Source organism: Monodon monoceros, unplaced genomic scaffold, assembly GCF_005190385.1.
Source record: "Monodon monoceros isolate NGI ecotype Baffin Bay Population unplaced genomic scaffold, NGI_Narwhal_1 Super_Scaffold_11, whole genome shotgun sequence".
In the NCBI taxonomy this organism is placed as follows: Eukaryota; Metazoa; Chordata; class Mammalia; order Artiodactyla; family Monodontidae; genus Monodon; species Monodon monoceros.
This window is the reverse complement of record NW_021703767.1, coordinates 48577589-48598167: the sequence shown is the minus strand read 5'-3', so window position 1 is coordinate 48598167 and position 20579 is coordinate 48577589. Positions and strand designations below refer to the sequence as shown.

The 20579-nt window shown below is 37.4% G+C and overlaps 1 pseudogene; it reads right to left on the bottom strand.

Moving 5' to 3' along the window:
• Positions 1 to 418: 418 nt before the first annotated feature.
• On the bottom strand, positions 419 to 1152 carry LOC114890260 (annotated as a pseudogene).
• Positions 1153 to 20579: the final 19427 nt, after the last annotated feature.

Below are 20579 nucleotides of genomic sequence, written 5' to 3'. Positions count from 1 at the left end.
CCTCCATATACGTGGTTGCACATCTATGGATTAAATCAACCACAGATTGTGTAGAACTGTAGTATTTACTATCAAAAAAAAATCCACATATAAGTGGACCTGCACAGTTCAAACCCTTGTTGTTCAAGGGTCAACTGTACTAGCTTCTTAGTTCTAAAACACTTGCAGCAAAAACCAATTTTCTTTTAGTGTGGTGGGTAGCATTTCCTAATTACTGGAATTCCTTGGCCCATGAATGAGTAAGGGCAAGTGTCATGAGCCCTCTTAAAGTTAAAAAATTTTTTAAATTCTTTTATTATGGTAACATATGGCATGAAATTTACCATTTTAGCCATTTTTAAGTGTACAGATCAGTGGCATTAAATACATTCACATTGTTGTGTATGAAGCTACTTTTTGAAAGGTACTTTTTACTTGGTCATTTTTTTCCTTCAAAATATGAGTGACCCTCAAAGTCTCTGCACATCCAGTTAAGTGAGGTCAGTATCCTTGTAGAGAGAACTCTGACACCAATAAGATAATGCTGAATTACTTCATTTACTACTTGTTAGGTAGGTAAATTCTAGATTAGCAAATTCTGGATGAAAAAAGATTTTAGGTTCCAAGGATCTGTCGTAACCAATGTCAATGGAAAATTCTTTCTTTGAGATTGCCTTGATTCTAGTATACTGTTTAATCTACTTGGCCCCTCTGTGTCGTACTTGTTAAATTCTTTTACTAAATCTGGGCAGACATAACTGTTGCACTCCTTTACTTCCATAGCTGTTTCCAGGGATTGCCCTAGAGGAATTCCTACTTCTTGGCCTCTCAGCAGTTGCTGAATGAAATACAGTACAGCTCACCTTGTGACTGGAATGTGCTTACCTCAGCTGCCAATCACATGTCCTGTAGCCACAGAAAGGACAGGAGGGACAGCATCTTAATACCAGTCACTATCAGTTTTCCCACATGTCTTGTTGCTCAGGATGCTGTTAATGCAAGCACAGCCTGCATGGCTATGTACAAGCCTGGAATATTGAAGTACTCAAACCATATTTCAGTAGTATATTCTATTTTCAGGAGCATTTAGTGGAGATTTAATCAAAAGAAAGAAATGACATTCAGGTTGTGCTTTGAGTATTGAGAGAACATTTGCTCTATAAACCTTTCCATTAGGTGACAGCCTTAAACTATACCATGATAGACTGACCACTTTATGGTACCTGTGGCTTTTTCTATTACTTCTTTTTCACCTCTAATTTTGTTTATTTGGCCTCTCTTTTTTTCTTAGTGAGTCTGGCTGAAGGTTTATCAATTTTGTTTATATTTTCAAAAAAACCAGCTCTTAGGTTCATTGATCTTTTCTATTGTGTTTTTTTTTTTTCTTTTTTGGTCTCTAGTTATTTCTGCTCTGATCTTTATTATTTCCTTCCTTCTGTAAACTTTGGGCTTTTTCTAAGTCTGTCAGATGGAAAGTTAGGTTGTTTATTTGAGATTTATCTTGTTTCTTGTGGTAGGCTTGTATCACTATAAACTTTCCTCCTAGAACTGCTTTTGCTGTGTCCTATAGATTTTAGAAATTTGCATTTCTATTTTCATTCATCTCAAGGTATTTTTTGATTTTGTCTTTCATTTCTTTGTCGATTCACTCTTTTCTTAGTAAGATGTTGTTAGTCTTTACATGTCTGTGTTTCCTCCATTTTTCTTCCTGTAATTAATTTCTAGTTTCATACTGTTGTGGTTGGAAAAGTTGTTTAATATAAATAATTTCAATTTTCTAAATTTATTGAGACTTGTTTTGTGGCCTAACATGTTATCTATCCTGGAGTAAATTCCATGTGCACTTGAAAAGAATGTGTATTCTGCTGGGGTTTTTTGTTTGTTTATTTGGTAGAATGTTCTACAGATATCTATTAAGACCATCTGGTGTAATGTGTCATTTAAGGCCACTGTTTCCTTATTAATATTCTGTTTGGTTGATCTGTCCACTGATGTAAGTGGTATATTCAAGTATCCTACTATTATTGTATTACTGTCAATTTCTCCCTTTATGCCTGTTAATATTTGCTTTATATATTTAGGTGCTCCTATATTAAATGCACATATATTTATGAATGCTATATCCTCTTCTTGGTTTGACCCCTTTATCATTATACAATGGTCATCTTTTGTTACAGACTTTATTTTAAAATCTGTTTTTTCTGATATGAGTATTGCTATCCCAGCTTTCTTTTCATTTCCATTTGCATGGGTTATTTTTTTCTATTCCTTTACTTTCAGTCTTCTGTTCTTCCTTGATGAGTTAGTGTCTTAATTCTTTGTTCTTCCCAGTAAAAGCCAATTCTCATAGCCTTCATTCATAATAAGTGTAAATGATGTCAAATACCTTATGGTATTATTCTTCCAAGGGTATTTACATTTTCTAAATTGAAGGTATAATGGCTTAGTATGGCATTTGAATAATTATTTTCACAATGAGAAAAGATTTCTTTTTCAAAAATAGATTGTTTTGTTTTGAAATTCTTATTGACATTTAAAATTTTGAGAAATATTATGCAGTGGTTTGACATACATTAGAACTCTAGAGAGAGAATAAAACTGTTAGCAGAAAAGAGAAGCTATCTGTGGGCTTACACAGGATAGTATCTCACTTTCTTCTTTCCTCTTCTTTTTTGAAGAAGTGGCAAAGAATGATTCCCTTTTCACCTTGGCTCTGAAGGATATGTTTTATGTGTTGGCAAGTCTTACCCTTGCACATAAATGAATTATACTAATAGTAACCAGAATCTCAGAGCATTATTAGTGTTTGATTTGATTCTGGGGAGAATTAACCAGGTACCACTCCACAATCAAACAGCAGGCAATAGCATTTAAAGTAGTTGCCTGTCTGTAGGCAAGGTTGTCCATAAATTCCAAATATTTCATAGAACACCCACCCAGATAACTCTGGTGGGACACACACATACACAGGGAACCACCACTAAGAGACAAGCACCCAGGATTAGGCAGGTCATGGTCACCAGCCACTGGCAGGCTTTGGCAAGAGCATCAGTTGTCATTTTCTACTATGGGGGTTTGCTTTGTGTCCAGAGCCCATATCAAACACCTTGCCGCAACTGAGCAGATTGTCAGCCACAGTAAGTTTCATGGAAATGTTTTCCTGCACTTCTCTGATGCATATAAATAAAGTGAAAATCCTGCTTTTCTTTCTTCAGAAACTGAAATGTAAAGATTATGAGGGACAGGTATGATCACAACATAGCAGTTCTTGAAAACATATTCTATAGCTTAAACCAAATCGTTTTCTTCCCATGAGTGAATTGTCTAGCAGTATAAGTTTCTGAAAAGCCTGTATAATCAGAATTCCAGAAATACCTGAACCCAGGTGAATCCTACCACAAAGCGTGTTGGGACTTCATATCGTAGTCCCCTTGACAGGGACACATATAAAATTGATGTTGAAGTTTGGTCTTAGGTTAGTTGTTTGTGTTCTTATTTATTTCCCCTGCTATTTCTTGGTGAGAGGGAGTATCTTAACTCTTTCTTCTTCCCAGTTAAAGCCAATTCTTCTTCTGTTATTTTTAGTTTGAAGTTGTGACATTTACTCCATATTTTCCTTTCAAATGGGAAAACTGGTGAAAATACTTTGTAAACTGTGAGGTGCCATTCATTTTCTAAACTATCATGATTTATAAGGTTTTTAAAATTGCATTTGGCACTATTTACAGAAAGGATTTTTTTTTTTTTTTTTTTTTGCAGTACGCGGGCCTCTCACTGTTGTGGCCTCTCCTGTTGTGGAGCACAGGCTCCGGACGCGCAGGCTCAGTGGCCATGGCTCACGGGCCTAGCCGCTCCGCGGCATGTGGGATCTTCCCGGACTGGTGCACGAACCCGTGTCCCCTGCATCAGCAGGCGGACTCTCAACCACAGTGCCACCAGGGAAGCCCCAGAAAGGATTTTTTTAGTGGTTATGGATTATGTTTCTGGTAGTATCTCACCCAGAAGATGTCTCTTGTTCAGGGCATATGTCTATAAGAAGCAAATTATTCCTTCTGCTTGCATTGCTACATGCTTTGAAGAAAGGGCTCTATAGCTACCAGCAGAAGCCAGAGCTAAATCTGTGATTCAGATAATGCCAACAGCACTTCTGCTCAGATAATTATATGAAGCCAGATGGGATTAATTAGGAATACTATATAGTCACAACTGAGGCACCAGCTTTGGTTCCATTCCTGTGGCTCCCTGGTGCCACTATTAATCTCAGAATTTTAGGTAGTGATGGTAGAGTCCAGACTCACCACCACCATCAGGGAACTTTGAGGAGAGTTTTAAGACACTTTGAGGAGAGTTTTAAGGGCCTAGGCTCCTCCCTGCTACTGCTGTTTTGCCCACATTTGCAAAAGATTTGGTTCAGTAGGAGGAACAGAGCAGAGAGAAGCCCTGTACTGAGGGCAAGTGATGGTGAAAGGGCCAAGTTTTCTGCATGGTGGTCAGGTTGGGGTGGCAGCTGCTCCTGCCACCAGTTTTATCCAGGTTTTCCTCCCAGATCTGTGGGAGACCTAGTCCTCTGACACAGCCTTATGTCTCGAGAGGTGGGACCTGGACGGAATGGGCTGAGGCCAAACCAAGAATTTTGGGCAAGGAGAAATTTATGTTCTTGTTAAAGGCAAGGTTGACCTGGGATGCAAAGAAATGTCTGAATCCTGCAGTCCAAGCAGGGAGGTGGAGAACAAAAACTCTGATGTGAAAGGTTAACAACAGAGAATGGGAAAGATGGAATAAACTATGCAGACCGTGGAAAACCCTTCTGAGACAGCAAAGCATCCATCCCTTCAATGCCTTTTGGCCTGAAATGTGATTGATGTGAAAGCAATGTTCCTTTTACTTTAGGTTTTCATTGCCTGTAGCTCCTTACCTCTGAATTGTTGGATCTGAGACCTTGTTGAGCTATGTGAGGACTTAGAAACCCAGTCTTTTCCTTCTCACCCTCACCAGGGGATATTTGATGCACTTGTCTGGCGAGTGTTCCTAATGTAGAGGTCTAGACATCAAGCTTTAGGAGTAGAAACTCCCATGAAAATATCATAGCAGGTTTGTACATTAAATGATTATTTCTAGTATGTACAAATATGTACATACTAGTTCATGTGTGCAATCAGAATAAATTTGTTAATGATGAGGAAGGAGTTAATGTAACTGGACTGTGACCCAGTTTGCCCCTGACTACCAGGGGATGCTCCACCTAGGATGAGGGGGAAGAAGGCAGGTAACCCAATCCTAGACAATGTGATTCTGGACCTTTAGGTAATTAGGCTAATGATCTATGCTAGCTGGAGTGCTCTTAGTAAGATGTCCTTGAAAACTGACATGAAAGCTAGGGTATAAAACAGAGATGTATCATAAATAAAATGTTCCCTTACTCTGTGAGATAACCCCATATATCCTCCATTGGAGAGCTCATCTATCATTTTGGACCAGAGAGTGAGTGCTCATCATAAGAAAGGAGGCCACCTCAATGTCCCCAAATCCTCTCTGCTTTGTCTGAGCCCATGGATTACCTGACTCTTTTACATCATTATGAAGGCTTGATACTGGGTAAGATATTGATTTGTGTGAGTCTAATCCTTTGTATTAGCACAGGCACTAATTAAATAGAGCAAAGAAAACAAAGAAAATGGTACCAAGTACATGTGCCTGTCTTCTAAGATCCACTTTCTATACTTAGCTCTTGTTAAAAATTTTAATTTATGGGGAAGAATAAAAAATGAAATAAAAGAGAAAAAATTTAAATCAGGTTCTTTAAGTATTCAATGGTTTAATTTTTTTCTATTTTTTTATTGTGGTAAAATGCATATAACTTAAAACTTACCATTTTAATTTTTAAGTGTACAATCCAGTGGCATTAAAAACATTCACACTGTTGTGCAACCATCATCACTATCCATTTCCAGAACTTTTTAATCATCCCTGACAGAAACTCTATAGCCGTTAAATAATAACTCCCCAGCACCTGGTATCTTCTATTCTTCTTACTGTCTTCATGAATTTACCTACTTCAGGCACCTCTTGTAAGTGGAATCATATAATACTTGTCCTTTTGTGTCCAGCTTATTTCACTTAGCATAATGTTTGCAAGATTCATCCATATTGTAATATGTATCAGGATTTCATTCCTTTCTAAAGGTCAATAATATTCCATTTTACATGTATACCACACTTTGTTTATCCATTAATCTGTTGATGGACATTTGGGTTGTTTCCTCATTTTGGCTAGTGTGAATAATGCTGCTATAAACATTAGTGTATAAGTATCTGTTTGAGTCCTTGTTTTCAGTTCTGTTGGGTATATCCCCAGAAGTGGAATTGCTGGATCATATGGTAATTCTATATTTCACTATTGAGGAACTGCCATACTGTTTTCCACAGTGGCTATGCCAATTTAGATAGCCACCAACAATGCAACAAGGATTCCAATTTCCCCACACTCTTGCCAACACTTGTTATTTTTTAGTATTTTTTTATGATTGCTACCTAATGGATGTCTTACCTATCTTTTAGCCAAGTCTCATTATTAAATAACAATAAATTTAATAATATTTTACTGCTTACTAGCTTGTTCCTACGAGCAGCTAGTTGCAACTTTCTGGCCAGTCTTGCCTCTGGAACAACCTTGCCCCTGAAGCAAAACTGCTGAGACTGAACTGCTTAGCTGTCTCTTTGGGGGGGGTCTTTGCTGATGTCATTTCCCTCTTGTCACCTCCAGCCAACCTCTTTGGGAAACTTATGGGTGAATAATAGAGAAGCTTGTTGGACAACTTGGAATTCAACAAAAAGAGTTCAGGAGTAATAAGTTTGCATCAACTTTCTTTACAGGATCTTTCTATAGTGTGTCATCTTACTCAGCTTTGACTATTCATGCAGGTTAAGAGGGATTTGACATATCTGGCCTGATCCATTGCTGTGTTCATTATTCTCTTCTTCTTGGTATGGCTTACCTTCTAGAAACTTAAAAGATATATTTGTTTAAGGAAGGTGACTTTTATTTCCTAATGTAATGATTATTGATATTTCAAATACATATTCAGTAAATATCATTGAGGAATTTATATTACTGATTGCTTAAGCCATCATTGCCTTAAAAGTGCATGCACATTCTGAATGTCAGAGATTGGTTTTTTCATTATTGTTGTTAGTAAAAGCAGTATCTGTTCACTTTAGATCTTTAGGGCCTGTCTGCTTCTGTTACTGCTGAAGCCCAAACATTCGAACTGCAGTTGGCACTACAGAGATGGGAAGCCAGACTGGGGCCTGTTCTGCCTCCTGGTTGTTGATAAAGCTGTCAGCCAGGTTGTGGGGGCAGAAATCTGGCAAGACTAGTATTCAGAATTTCTTAAGCTTAGCCAACTGGCAATGGATGTCATCCAGGAGATGAATATGACACCCTAATTCCCTGCTCCATAAAAATACACACATCCATCATAATATTTCATTTTGATTTTTCTGTGATACACTGTGGGCTGCAGAAATCTCTAAATAGGATCAATTAGGAGAAGCTGAATGCAATGTGACATTTTTAACATTTTTTGTTTGTTTTATGAATTATTGAATTTTATTTCATTTATTTTTTTATACAGCAGGTTCTTATTAGTCATCCATTTTATACACATCAGTGTATATCTGTCAATCCCAAACTCCCAATTCATCATACCCCCACCCCCACCTGCTTTCCCCCATTGGTGTCCATACGTTTATTCTCTATATCTGTGTCGCAATTTCTGCCCTGCAAACCGGCTCATCTGTACCATTTTTCTAGGTTCCACATATATGCGTTAATATATGCTATTTGTTTTTCTCTTTCTGACTTACTTCACTCTGTATGACAGTCTCTAGATCCATCCATCTCTCTACAAATGACCCAATTTCATTCCTTTTTATGGCTGAGTAATATTCCATTGTATATATGTACCACATCTTCTTTATCCATTCATCTGTCAATGGGCATTTAGGTTGCTTCCATGACCTGGCTATTGTAAATAGTGCTGCAATGAACACTGGGGTGCATGTGTCTTTGTGAATTACAAAGGTTTTCTCTGAGTGGAATTGCTGGGTCATATGGTAATTCTATTTTTAGTTTTTTAAGGAACCTCCATACTATTATCCATAGTGGCTGTATCAATTTACATTCCCACCAACAATGCAAGAGGGTTCCCTTTTACCCACACCCTCTCCAGCATTTATTGTTTGTAGAATTTCTGATGATGCCCATTCTGACTGGTGTGGGGTGATACCTCATTGTAGTTTTGATTTGCATTTCTCTAATAATTAGTGAGGCTGAGTAGCTTTTCATGTGCTTCTTGGCCATCTGTATGTCTTCTTTGGAGAAATATCTATTTAGGTCTTCTGCCCATTTTTGGATTGGGTTGTTTGGTTTTTTGATATTGAGCTGCATGAGCTGTTTATATATTTTGGAGATTAATCCTTTGTCCATTGATTCGTTTGCAAATACTTTCTCCCATTCTGAGGGTAGTCTTTTTGTCTTGTTTGTAGTTTCCTTTGCTGTGCAAAAGCTTTTAAGTTTCTTTAGGTCCCATTTGTTTATTTTTGTTTTTATTTCCATTACTCTAGGAGGTGGATCTAAAAAGATCTTGCTGTGATTTATGTCAGAGTGTTCTTCCTATGTTTTCCTCTAAGAAGTGTCCAGTCTTACATTTAGGTCTGTAATTGATTTTGAGTCTATTTTTTGTGTATGGTGTTAGGGAGTGTTCTAATTTCATTCTTTTACATGTAGCTGTCCAGTTTTCCCAGCACCACTTATTGAATAGACTGTCTTTTCTCCACTGTATATCCTTGCCTCCTTTGTCATAGATTAGTTGACCATAGGTGCATGGGTTTATCTCTGGGCTTTCTATCTTGTTCCATTGATCAATATTTCTGTTTTTCTGCCAGTACCATATTGTCTTGATTACTGTAGCTTTCTAATATAGTCTGAAGTCAGGGAGTCTGATTCCTCCAGCTCCATATTTTTCCCTCAATAATGCTTTGGCTATATGGGGTCTTTTGTGTCTCCATACAAATTTTAAGATTTTTTTCCTCTAGTTCTGTAAAAAATGCCATTGGTAATTTGATAGGGATTGCATTGAACCTGTAAATTGCTTTGGGTAGTAGAGTCATTTTCACAATATTGATTCTTCCAATCCACAAATATGGTATATCTCTCCATCTGTTGGTATCATGTTTAATTTCTTTCATCAGTGTCTTATAGGTTTCTGCATACAGGTCTTTTGTCTCCCTAGGTAGGTTTATTCCTAGGTATTTTATTCATTTTGTTGCAATGGTAAATGGGAGTGTTTCCTTAATTTCTCTTTCAGATTTTTCATCATTAGTGTATAGGAATGCAAGAGATTTCTGTGCATTAATTTTGTATCCTGCAACTTTACCAAATTCATTGATTAGCTCTAGTAGTTTTCTGGTAGCATCTTTAGGATTCTCTATGTATAGTATCATGTTATCTGCAAACAGTGACAGTTTTACTTCTTCTTTTCCAATTTGTATTCCTTTTATTTCTTTTTCTTCTCTCATTGCCATGGCTAGGACTTCCAAAACTATTTTGATAACAGTGGTGAGGGTGGACATCCTTGTCTTGTTCCTGATCTTAGAGGAAATGCTTCAGTTTTTCACCTTTGAGCATGATGTTTGCTGTGGGTTTGTCGTATATGGCCTTTATTATGTTGAGGTAGGTTCTCTCTATGCCCACTTTCTGGAGAGTTTTTATCATAAATGGGTGTTGAATTTTGTCAAAAGCTTTTTCTGCATCTATTGAGATGATCATATGGTTTTTATCCTCCAATTTGTTAATATGGTGTGTCACATTGATTGATTTGCATATATTGAAGAATCCTTGCATCCCTGGGATAAATCCCACTTGATCATGGTGTATGATCCTTTTTAATGTGTTGTTGAATTCTGTTAGTATTTTGTTGAGGATTTTTGCATCTATATTCATGAGTGATATTGGTCTGTAATTTTCTTTTTTTGTAGTATCTTTGTCTGGTTTTGGTATCAGGGTGATGGTGGCCTCATAGAATGAGTTTTGGAGTGTTCCTTCCTCTACAGTTTTTTGGAAGAGTTTGAGAAGGATGAGTGCCAGTTCTTCTCTAAAGTGTGGTAGAATTAACCTGTGAAGACATCTGGTCCTGGACTTTTGTTTGTTGGAAGATTTTTAATCACAGTTTCAATTTCATTACTTGTGATTGGTCTGTTCATATTTTCTATTTCTTCCTGGTTCAGTCTTGGAAGGTTATACCTTTCTAAGAATTTGTCCGTTTCTCCCAGGTTGTCCATTTTATTGGCATAGAGTTGCTTGTAGTAGTCTCTTAAGATGCTTTGTATTTCTGCGGTGTCTGTTGTAACTTCTCCTTTTTCATTTCTAATTTTATTGATTTGAATCCTCTCCCTCTTTTTCTTGATGAGTCTGGCTAATGGTTTATCAATTTTGTTTATCTTCTCAAAGAACCAGCTTTCAGTTTTATTGGTCATTGCTATTGTTTTCTTTGTTTCTATTTCATTTATTTCCACTCTGATCTTTATGATTTCTTTCCTTCTAACTTTGAGTTTTGTTTGTTCTTCTTTCTGTAGTTTCTTTAGGTGTAAGGTTAGATTGTTTATTTGAGATTTTTCTTGTTTCTTGAGGTACGCGTGTGTAGCCATAAACTTCCCTCTTAGAAGTGCTTTTGCTGCATCCCACAGGTTTTGGATCATTGTATTTTCATTGTCATTTGCCTCTAGGTATTTTTTGATTTCCTCTTTGATTTCTTCAGTGATCTCTTGGTTATTTAGTAACGTATTGTTTATCCTCCATGTGTTTGTGTTTTTTACTTTTTTTCCCTGTATTTGATTTCTAATCTCATAATGTTGTGGTCAGAAAAGATGCTTGATATGATTTCACTTTTCTTATATTTACTGAGGCTTGATTTGTGACCCAAGATATGATCTATCCTGGAGAATGTTCCATGCACACTTGAGAAGAAAGTGTAATCTGCTGTTTTTGGATGGAATGTCCTATAAATATCAATTAAATGTATCTGGGCTATTGTGTCATTTAAAGCTTGTGTTTCCTTATTAATTTTCTGTATGGATGATCTGTCCATTGGTGTAAGTGAGGTGTTAAAGTCCCCCACTATTATTGTGCTACTGTCGATTTCCTCTTTTGTAGCTTTTAGCAGTTGTCTTATGTATTGAGGTGCTCCTATGTTGGGTGCATATGTATTTATAATTGTTATATCTTCTTCTTGGATTGATCCCTTGATCATTATGTAGTGTCCTTCCTTGTCTCCTGTAACAATCTTTGTTTTAAATTATATTTTATCTGATATGAGTATTGCTACTCCAGCTTTCTTTTGATTTCCATTTGCATGGAATATCTTTTTCCATCTCCTCACTTTCAGTCGTATGTGTCCCTAGGTCTGAAGTGGGTCTCTTATATACAGCATATATATGGGTCTTATTTTTGTATCCATTCAGCTAGCCTGTGTCTTTTGGTTGGAGCATTTAATCCATTCACGTTTAAGGTAATTATTGATATGTAATGTCCTAGTACCATTTTCTTAATGGTTTTGAGTTTGTTATTGTAGATCCTTTTCTTCTCTTGTGTTTCGCACTTAGAGAAGTTCCTTTAGCATTTGTTGTAGCATTTGTTTGCTGGTTTGGTGGTGCTGATTTCTCTTAGCTTTTGCTCATCTGTAAAGCTTTTGATTTCTCCCTTGAATCTGAATGAGATCCTTGCTGGGTAGAGTAATCTTGGCCATAGTTTCTTCCCTTTCATCACTTTAAACATGTCCTGCCACTCCCTTCTGGCTTGTAGGGTTTCTCCTGAGACATCAGCTGTTAACCTTATGCGAGTTACCTTGCATGTTATTTGTCTTTTTTCCCTTGCTGCTTTCAATAATTTTTCTTTGTCTTTAATTTTTGCCAATTTGATTACTATGTGTCTTAGCATTTTTCTCCTTGGGTTTATCCTGTATGAGACACTCTGCACTTCCTGGACTTGGGTGGATATTTCCTTTCCCATGTTAGGGAAGCTTTCAACTATAATCTCTTCAAATATTTTCTCGGGTCCTTTCTCTCTCTCTTCTCCTTCTGGGACCCCTTTAATGTGAATGTTGTTGTGTTTAATGTTGTCCCAGAGGTCTCTTAGGCTGTCTTCATTTCTTTTCATTCTTTTTTCTTTATTCTGTTCTGCAGCAGTGAGTTCCACCATTCTGTGTTCCAGGTCACTTATCCGTTCTTCTGCCTCAGTTATTCTGCTATTAATTCCTCCTAGTGTAGTTTTCATTTCCATTATTGTATTGTTCATCTCTGTTTGTTTGTTCTTTAATTTTTCTAGATCTTTGTTAAACATTTCTTGCATCTTCTCGATCTTCACCTCCATTCTTTTTCCGAGGTCTTGGATCATCTTCACTATCGTTATTCTGAATTCTTTTTCTGGAAGGTTGCCTGTCTCCAGTTCATTTAGTTGTTTTTCTGGGGTTTTATCTTGTTCCTTCATCTGGTTCATAGCCCTCTGCATTTTCATCTTGTCTGTCTTCTGTGAATGTGGTTTTTGTTCCACATGCTGCAGGATTGTAGTTCTTCTTGCTTCTGCTGTCTGGCCTCTGGTGGATGAGGCTATCTAAGAGGCTTGAGCAAGTTTCCTGATGGGAGGGACTGGTGGTGGGTAGAGCTGGCTGTTGCTCTGGTTGGCAGAGCTCCCTTTTTTTTTTTTTAGTAGAAAAACTGCTAAATGTCTTGGGCCTGTCTTTCTGGTACTTTACATGAGTAACTAGTTTTATAAAATAGAGTTGATGGAATCAGAAATAAAAATTTAGTTCCCTCACTTGAGAAACTAGGATCTTGAGTTGAAGTAAAAGTTTCTAGAGACATTGGTGATTTTAAGAGACTCTAAAGTGGTTTGTCAGCTATTCAAAATGCTATTCAAAGTGTGGTCCAAGGGCCATCAGCATTACCATCACTAGGATCTTGTTCAAAAGAAAAACAAACAAACAAACTTAGGTCACTTCCCAGACCTGCAGGAAAAAGAATCTGCATTTGAACAAGATCCCTAAGTGATTTGTAAACACAATAAAATTTGAAAAGTGCTTGTTTAAAAGCATACAGCTGACCCTTAAACAACGTGGGGAAATAGGGGTGTTGAACTTCCACATGGTTGAAAATCCCCCATATACGCGGTTCCACCGTATCCATAGTTCCGTATTCACTATTCAACCAACGTATCCATAGTTATGTATTCGCTATTCAACCAATGGCAGATCGTGTGGTTTTGCAGTCTTTCTATTAAAAAACATCCAAGTATAAGTGGACCTGCTCAGTTCAAACCCTGTTTTTCAATGTCAGGAAACTGTAACTTTATTGAAATTTAGAGGAAGATTTCCTTTAAATCAAGTCACAGACTCTTTTAGATGCGCAAGATGCTCCTTCTCCTCTTATCATGTAATTGAGTAAAAGAATACACTAAGAGGAATTTTAAAATACTCTGTCTTCATTAAGTGGCTATTAATTAAATTTTGGCAGTATCTTATTTTTAAAACATCTTTATTGGAGTATAATTGCTTTACAATGGTGTGCTGGTTTCTGCTTTATAACAAAGTGAATCAGCTATACATATACATATATCCCCACATCTCCTCCCTCTTGGGTCTCCCTCACTCCCACCCTCCCTATCCCACCCCTCTAGGTGGTCACAAACCACCGAGATGATCTCCCTGTGCTATGCGGCTGCTTCCCACTAGCTATCTATTTTACATATATTTGGCAGTATCTTAATTGAAATACTATTTCCAAGGCCTTCAAATATTCTCTATAATATACTCTACGTCAGTTGTAACAGTAAAGTGAGTTTTCAGGGATATGCTCCATTTCATGTAGGTTGGGGTGGATTATAAATTGATACACCTTTCTGGAATATAGCCTAATTTCAGCTCCTTCACAGCCTCTGGAGAGAGACTGAGGAAGGTTATGAGACACATTAACAGGTTACTGTAACATCTTCATTCTTAACTAGTTTAACAAACATAAAGATTTAATTTCTTTTGTTTAAAAATTTTAGGTTTATTATTTTTTAAGTTTCATTTTTAGATTTTGTTTATTCATTCATTTATTCACAAAATATTTATTAAGGGCTGGAGGATTTTTTTCCCTATTCTAGAAGTATTTTAGAATTCAATGCAAATACAATTTGAGTGAAATAAAAACTTAGCAAATTCATTGAGTATGGAAAAAATATATTTTACTTCTTGTCCTATTACTACTCAATACTGTGTTTTCTATAGAATTGTTGTATAAAACAATCATACATTAAAACATACATATCAAACAAGGTAGTATTTAATACACATCTTTTAAATTTGGAATGGGAATTTGCATTTCACAATATTTAGAATTTTCACCATTAGGTAGATGTACATGATTCGTTGCATTTAATATGAAAAGTGTTTCATTTTTATTCCACAGCTTCAATAAATAGCTCTGACATTAGAACAAATATTTATGTCCACGTGTAAAGTCTGGCAATACTGTGGCTTGACTTTTCCAACTATTTTTCCCACTAAAAGTGTTTAAGGATGTTGAGTTATTGAAATATCTTTGCTACTTCGATTTGGTAAGAGTTTCATAGTATGCTTTGCAGAGCAATTTCTACGTCTTAGGAGGAGTTTATTAGCTCATGAGGGAAAGTAAAGTTCTAACATGTACAGAGTTGCTTTGATGTTTAACTAGAAGATCAAAAGTAAAATTGAACACCATGTTCCCTTCCTCATCTTTTTTTTTGTAATTATCATCACGTTTTAGCAAAATTAAGAAATCTCAGGTTGTTTCATGTGCTGACAGTACTGTATTGTGGCCCTAAACATGTACACACACATATGTCCTGTTCTTAGAAATGGAGAAGAGGATATGAGGTCATTTGTGATGAATATTCTGGTCCCAAATTATTCTAGAGTGTTTGCTGACAAAATTACACTAGAAAAATCATCTGGCCACCGTTACAGGTGTGTGTGAGCTGGTTGTTTTTAAGAAAATATTCGCAGACATTAAGTTGATACAAATTTGAAGGTATTTTCATTGTTTTGTGTGATGGACAATTAGAGTCTGATGTGACTAGAATTTTTGTGTTTAGAGAAGGGATAATTCATAAACATTCCCAAGTAGAGTATCATGGTTTTATTAGCTCTCACAACCTTTCCTAATATCTCTTTCCTGGAAAAAGTAAAGCAGCCAGACAAGCATAAGTTAATTGCTCAATTTCATATTGTTAGACATTACAAGTTAGAAAACAAATGAAGGAGTTTTCAGTTCTCACTATTTGTAAACTACTTAATGTTTACCATGTTGAAAAACCCTGGAATCTAGCTTTTTCTAACATAGTGGGGCTCAGTGTTGAGAGTATGAGGAAGTCCCAAATATGAGGAGGCATGGAGAAAACCTGTGTCCTAGTGCACACCTCGACACTTCTTGTATCATCTCACCTGATGAGGATGAAATATAATTCATAACCTCTTGGGTAAAAATGAAGTTACTGAGCATAGATTCATTGACTCTTCATATTCCGGTGGCTTGCTGGGGTGGAGGTCATAAAGGTGTGACAGTGCATCAGACATGAGCTACAAGCTTTCAAGTGTCCATCTCTAACTCAAGGTTGTTCAGCTCTACCCCTCTGCACATAAATATTGCCAGCATGCCAAATTTTTGTATAAACCCAAACAAGACAAAGGCACAGTCAGTGTGAGACACCTAGAGAATCAACAGGCATTTTTTTGGTTGTGCTTAAAAAATGGTTTTCTTAAGAAGATCCACCTTGCTGATATGAATTCCAGAAGTGGAAAAACAATAGTTCTGGAAATCAACCACGTAAAGACAGTCAATAAGATGTATTACTATATCTTGTCCCTTTAGGAACACTGCCACTTTCCCCTCAGGTCCAACTCTTTAAAGTTAATATAGTTTAAAAATTGAATTTTGGGAAGGACTAGTTGACATTTGATAATTAAATATATGTATATAATGAAGCAGGAAAAAACCCCAAGAAGGACAATCACATTGCTTTATTTCATGGAATAACAGCTGGGATGTTCATTTACTGTCTTTTCTAGGCTAATAAAATTTATTCTAAAACAGCCTTCCAAATACCACTATGAAAGCCAAGAATATATATATATTTTTGCTAGAAATCAAATGACTTCTTGCAATACTATTTTATGGAATCTGCTGATTATTTTACCATTTGGGCATAGAGATATAGTCTCAAGAGCTGTAGAAATTTAACTACACCAAATTCAAATCACCACTTCTTATGCTGTGTAGTTGAAAACATACAACTTTAAATACATCTTCATATTCTTTTTCACTAAAATCAACCCACAGTTATTTAGAAAGTGATCAGGTGACAATTATCTGGTGTTTTGCCTGGTTTTGGGTGTTCATCGTTTGCCCATACTTACCACTGTTTGTTTCTGAGCCCCAATATTCCCCTCTCACTTCTTCATTTTTCCCTAAAAGACTGTTGGTATAATGAGAATATGCCAGGCCAGCCACTGATATTATATTAATTAGCCTGTCCAGAGTATGATGGAAGATGAAAATACTAGATAAATTAAATGTTAAACAGCTCTCCTTGAGGGTGACATGAAAAGTCATACATTAACTTTTATGAATAAAGATATTTGGAACTTTTGCCAGATGAATCTGGTAAGTACGGATCTGGATTTTATTACTTTTACTCGAGTTTTCATGATTAGGTGTGCAGATAGGCCCAATTAGAATATCTGTCTGTCTTCTTGGTATTGTTGATTTCAGCATATGTCTCTTCATTAATTAAAACAGTAATAATGATAACAGTGAAAACTAACATTTATTTAGTGTGCTTACTACCATGGTGGCCAGTAACTATCATATTTTATGTAAATAGAGTAATCTCCTTAAGATATTTACAATAGTGGGGAAAATCAAGGTGAGTACTATTATCCCCTTAGAAGAGGTGAGGAAACTGATGCACAGATAAGTTTAGTCATTTTCCCAAGGTTATACAGCTAGTAAGAGGTATAGTCAGGATTTAAATCCAGAGCACGTTCCCTTCACCGTTAGGCTGTATAGCCATTCACTTGTGGGCAAAACACATGGTGTTTTTTACCCCTGGCTGGTATGGGTATTGTCTGCTGGCATACTGTGGAGATTCATAGTGGACATTGTCAAGGGGATGATAATAAATAGAAAAAATTTCCTGCGTGATATTCTTGGAATGGAAGTCGTAGGATATCATCAGCACGGTCACATGGTGACCTCAGCTCCTCTTGTCCCTCACTCAGACTGTCAGCTCATGGCAGGTGAGTCACAAGTAGGCTCTCTGTGGCTAATGGCATGTGCATGGATATTTCTGGTTCATACTGCCTTGGACAGTGTGCTAAAGATCAAGCATGTGGACACCGTGACACGGTTTCAGCCAGTCTTCCAGCTTTTGCTTGGCAAAATCTCAGGAGGTTAGACCAAAGATTTTGAAATAAAAATTATGAAAAGAATAGAATTGGTTTTGTCATTAACCTTTTCGGCTTAGAGATTCACTTTTCTTTTGCCTACTTAGTAGCTGTTGGGTAGACTGTGGTGTAAATGACTAGAATTTGTCAAATTAAGAATGTTAACCTTCTATTTTAATACAATATCACTCCCCTGTCCCAAACCGTTTTTTTCTCTAGCTTGGCCTTTTTGGATTCAATTCAGCAAAAGTTATTCACCAAGATTCAATATAAGTAAAGCTCTGTGAAAAATGTCATGGGTATTTTGATAGGGATTGCATTAAATCTTTAGATTGCTTTGGGTAGTATGGCCATTTAAGACACTTAAAAAAAAAAATTAATTAATTAATTAATTAATTTTTGGCTGTGTTGGGTCTTCGTTTCTGTGCGAGGGCTTTCTCTAGTTGCGGCAAGTGGGGGCCACTCTTCATCGCCGTGCGCGGGCCTCTCACTATCGTGGCCTCTCTTGTTGCGGAGCACAGGCTCCAGACGCGCAGGCTCAGTAGTTGTGGCTCATGGGCCTAGTTGCTCCGTGGCATGTGGGATCTTCCCAGACCAGGGCTCGAACCCTTGTCCCCTGCATTGGCAGGCAGATTCTCAACCACTGCGCCACCAGGGAAGCCCCAGTATGGCCATTTAAAAAATATTAATTCTTTCAATCCAAGAGCACAGGATATCTTTCTATTCTAGCTCCCGCTTAAGGAATATTCATTTTATATCTACCAAGTCATGTGTATACATTTCTTTCTTGCCCAAGGAACTTATTAGTTAAGGCAAAATTGACTGTTTCTAGGCTTAAATGATTTCATTGTTGAAGGAAATAGACTGATTGTTTAAATAAATCAATAAAACCTCTTTTGCACAACACAAGAAATACAGAATGTTAAGGGTCTGAGATTTTTCACTTTTCAATTAGTGTTGATATCATCAATTCATTTTTTAAACTGTAAATGGTGTATTCTGATCACAGAGTGCATGTTAGAAAATGGGATACTACCAGCAATTTCTGGATTTAGGTATTTTTCATCTAAGAGGGTGAGCTGTCTTCTAGTTTTAATTCTACATTCCTAAGAAAGGACTCATAGATCAAGTGAGGGAGCTGGTGTTCAAAGATGATCTCCCAATGAGCTATATTTCCTGGTATTCACACTGTATTAGTTTCTTTTTTTAAAAAATAAATTTATTTATTTTATTTAGTTTACTTTTGGCTGCGTTGGGTCTTTGTTGCTGTGCGCAGGTTTTCTCTAGTCGCGGTGAGGGGGGGCTACTCTTCGTTGTGGTGCGCGGGCTTCTCATCGTGGTGGCTTCTTTTGTTGTGGAGCACAGGCTCTAGGTGCGCGGGCTTCAGTAATTGTGGCATGCGGACTTCAGTAGTTGTGGTTCGCAGGCTGTAGAGCGCAGGCTTAGTAGTTGTGGCACACAGACTTAGTTGCTCTGCAGCATGTGGGATCTTCCCGGACCAGGGATTGAACCCTGCATTGGCAGGCAGAGTCTTAACCACTGCACCACCAGGGAAGTCCCACGCTGTATTAGTTTCTTATTATTATACTTAATAACAAATTGCCACAGATTTTGTGGCTTAAACAACATAAATTTATTATCTTACAGTTCTGTAGGCGATAAGTCCAACATGGGTCTCACTAGGCTAAAATCAATATGTCAGCAGGGCTGAGCTCCTTTCTGGAGGCTTTAAGGGAGAATCTGTTTTCTTGCCTTTTCCAGGTTCTAGAGGTCACCTGCATGCCTTGGCTCATGGCTCCCTTTCTCCATCTTCAGGTGAGCAATGACAGGCCAAGTCCTTCTCATACTGCCATCTCTCTGGTTCTTTGGAGCTGAGAGAGTTTCTCCAGTTTGAAGCACTCATATTTTAGATTAGGCACACCTGGATAATACAGGATACTCTCCTTATGTCAAGGTCCATATCCTTTTTTCAAAAAAATATTTATTTATTTATTTGGCTGTGCCGTGTCTTAGTTGTAGCACGAGGGATCTTTTTCTTTTTTCTTTTCTTTTTTTTTTTTAGTTGCGCCATGCATGCGGGATCTAGTTCCCTGACCAGGGATTGAACATGGGCTCCCTACATTGGGAGCATGGAGTCTTAACCACTGGACCACCAGGGAAGTCCCTCAATGTCCATATCCTTAATCACATCTGCAAAGTCCCTTTTGCCTTGTAAGGTAACATATTTACAGGTTCCAGGGATTAGAATACAGATATCACTGGAGGGCCATTTTGCTGCATATCCTAATGCCCTTATATAAGCCCCTTCTCTGAATCTGAGCTGTCCTTGTGACTCTATGTTAAATAGGAATGATGGTTTGTGGCTTTTGAAGCCTTGATAATTCTACCTGGGCCTCTTGCAATTCTAGTTTTTGGATACTCCCTGTTGGAACTCAGCCCCTATGCTGTGAGAAGTTCAAACTGCATGGAGATGCCAGGTACAGAGGCTCTGGTTGACAGCCTGAGCTGAGCTCCCCTTGATAGCCAGTAACAACTATCAGGTATATAAGTGAGACTTCTTAGACGTCTAGCTCAGTCAAACCTTCGTATGACTGCAGGCCTGGCTGATATGTGACTGCAAGTGCATGAGAGATGCCAAGTGACACTTCCTGCTGAGGCCAGCAACCACCTGAACATTGAGAGGAAATAAATTGTTGTTTAAGGCCACTAGGTTTTGTTTTCAAAACTGCATAACCAGAAAGTCAAGCTGGGATGAGATTTCTATCCTTTGACAAATCAGCTTTGGTCAGGGGTTAAGATTGTATCCGTCAGGTATCTTAACTTCGAAGAGTAAAAATTAAATCTGGTTAAGTTAAGCAGAGGAAACATTTCTCTGCTGCCTGATTGGAAACTTCTGCAATTTGGCTTGGTTTCTCACTTCGAAATGTTATGACACTTGTTTTCTGGTGCTTTTCAGTCTCTATTGCCAACTTAATGGTCAAATTTACAAATGAGATTAGGCGTCTTCTAGAATTGTAATGAGGATTGGAGAACCAGGCTTGGAGATGTCAACCTAAATAAAGAGGGAAACTGGGGCAAGCT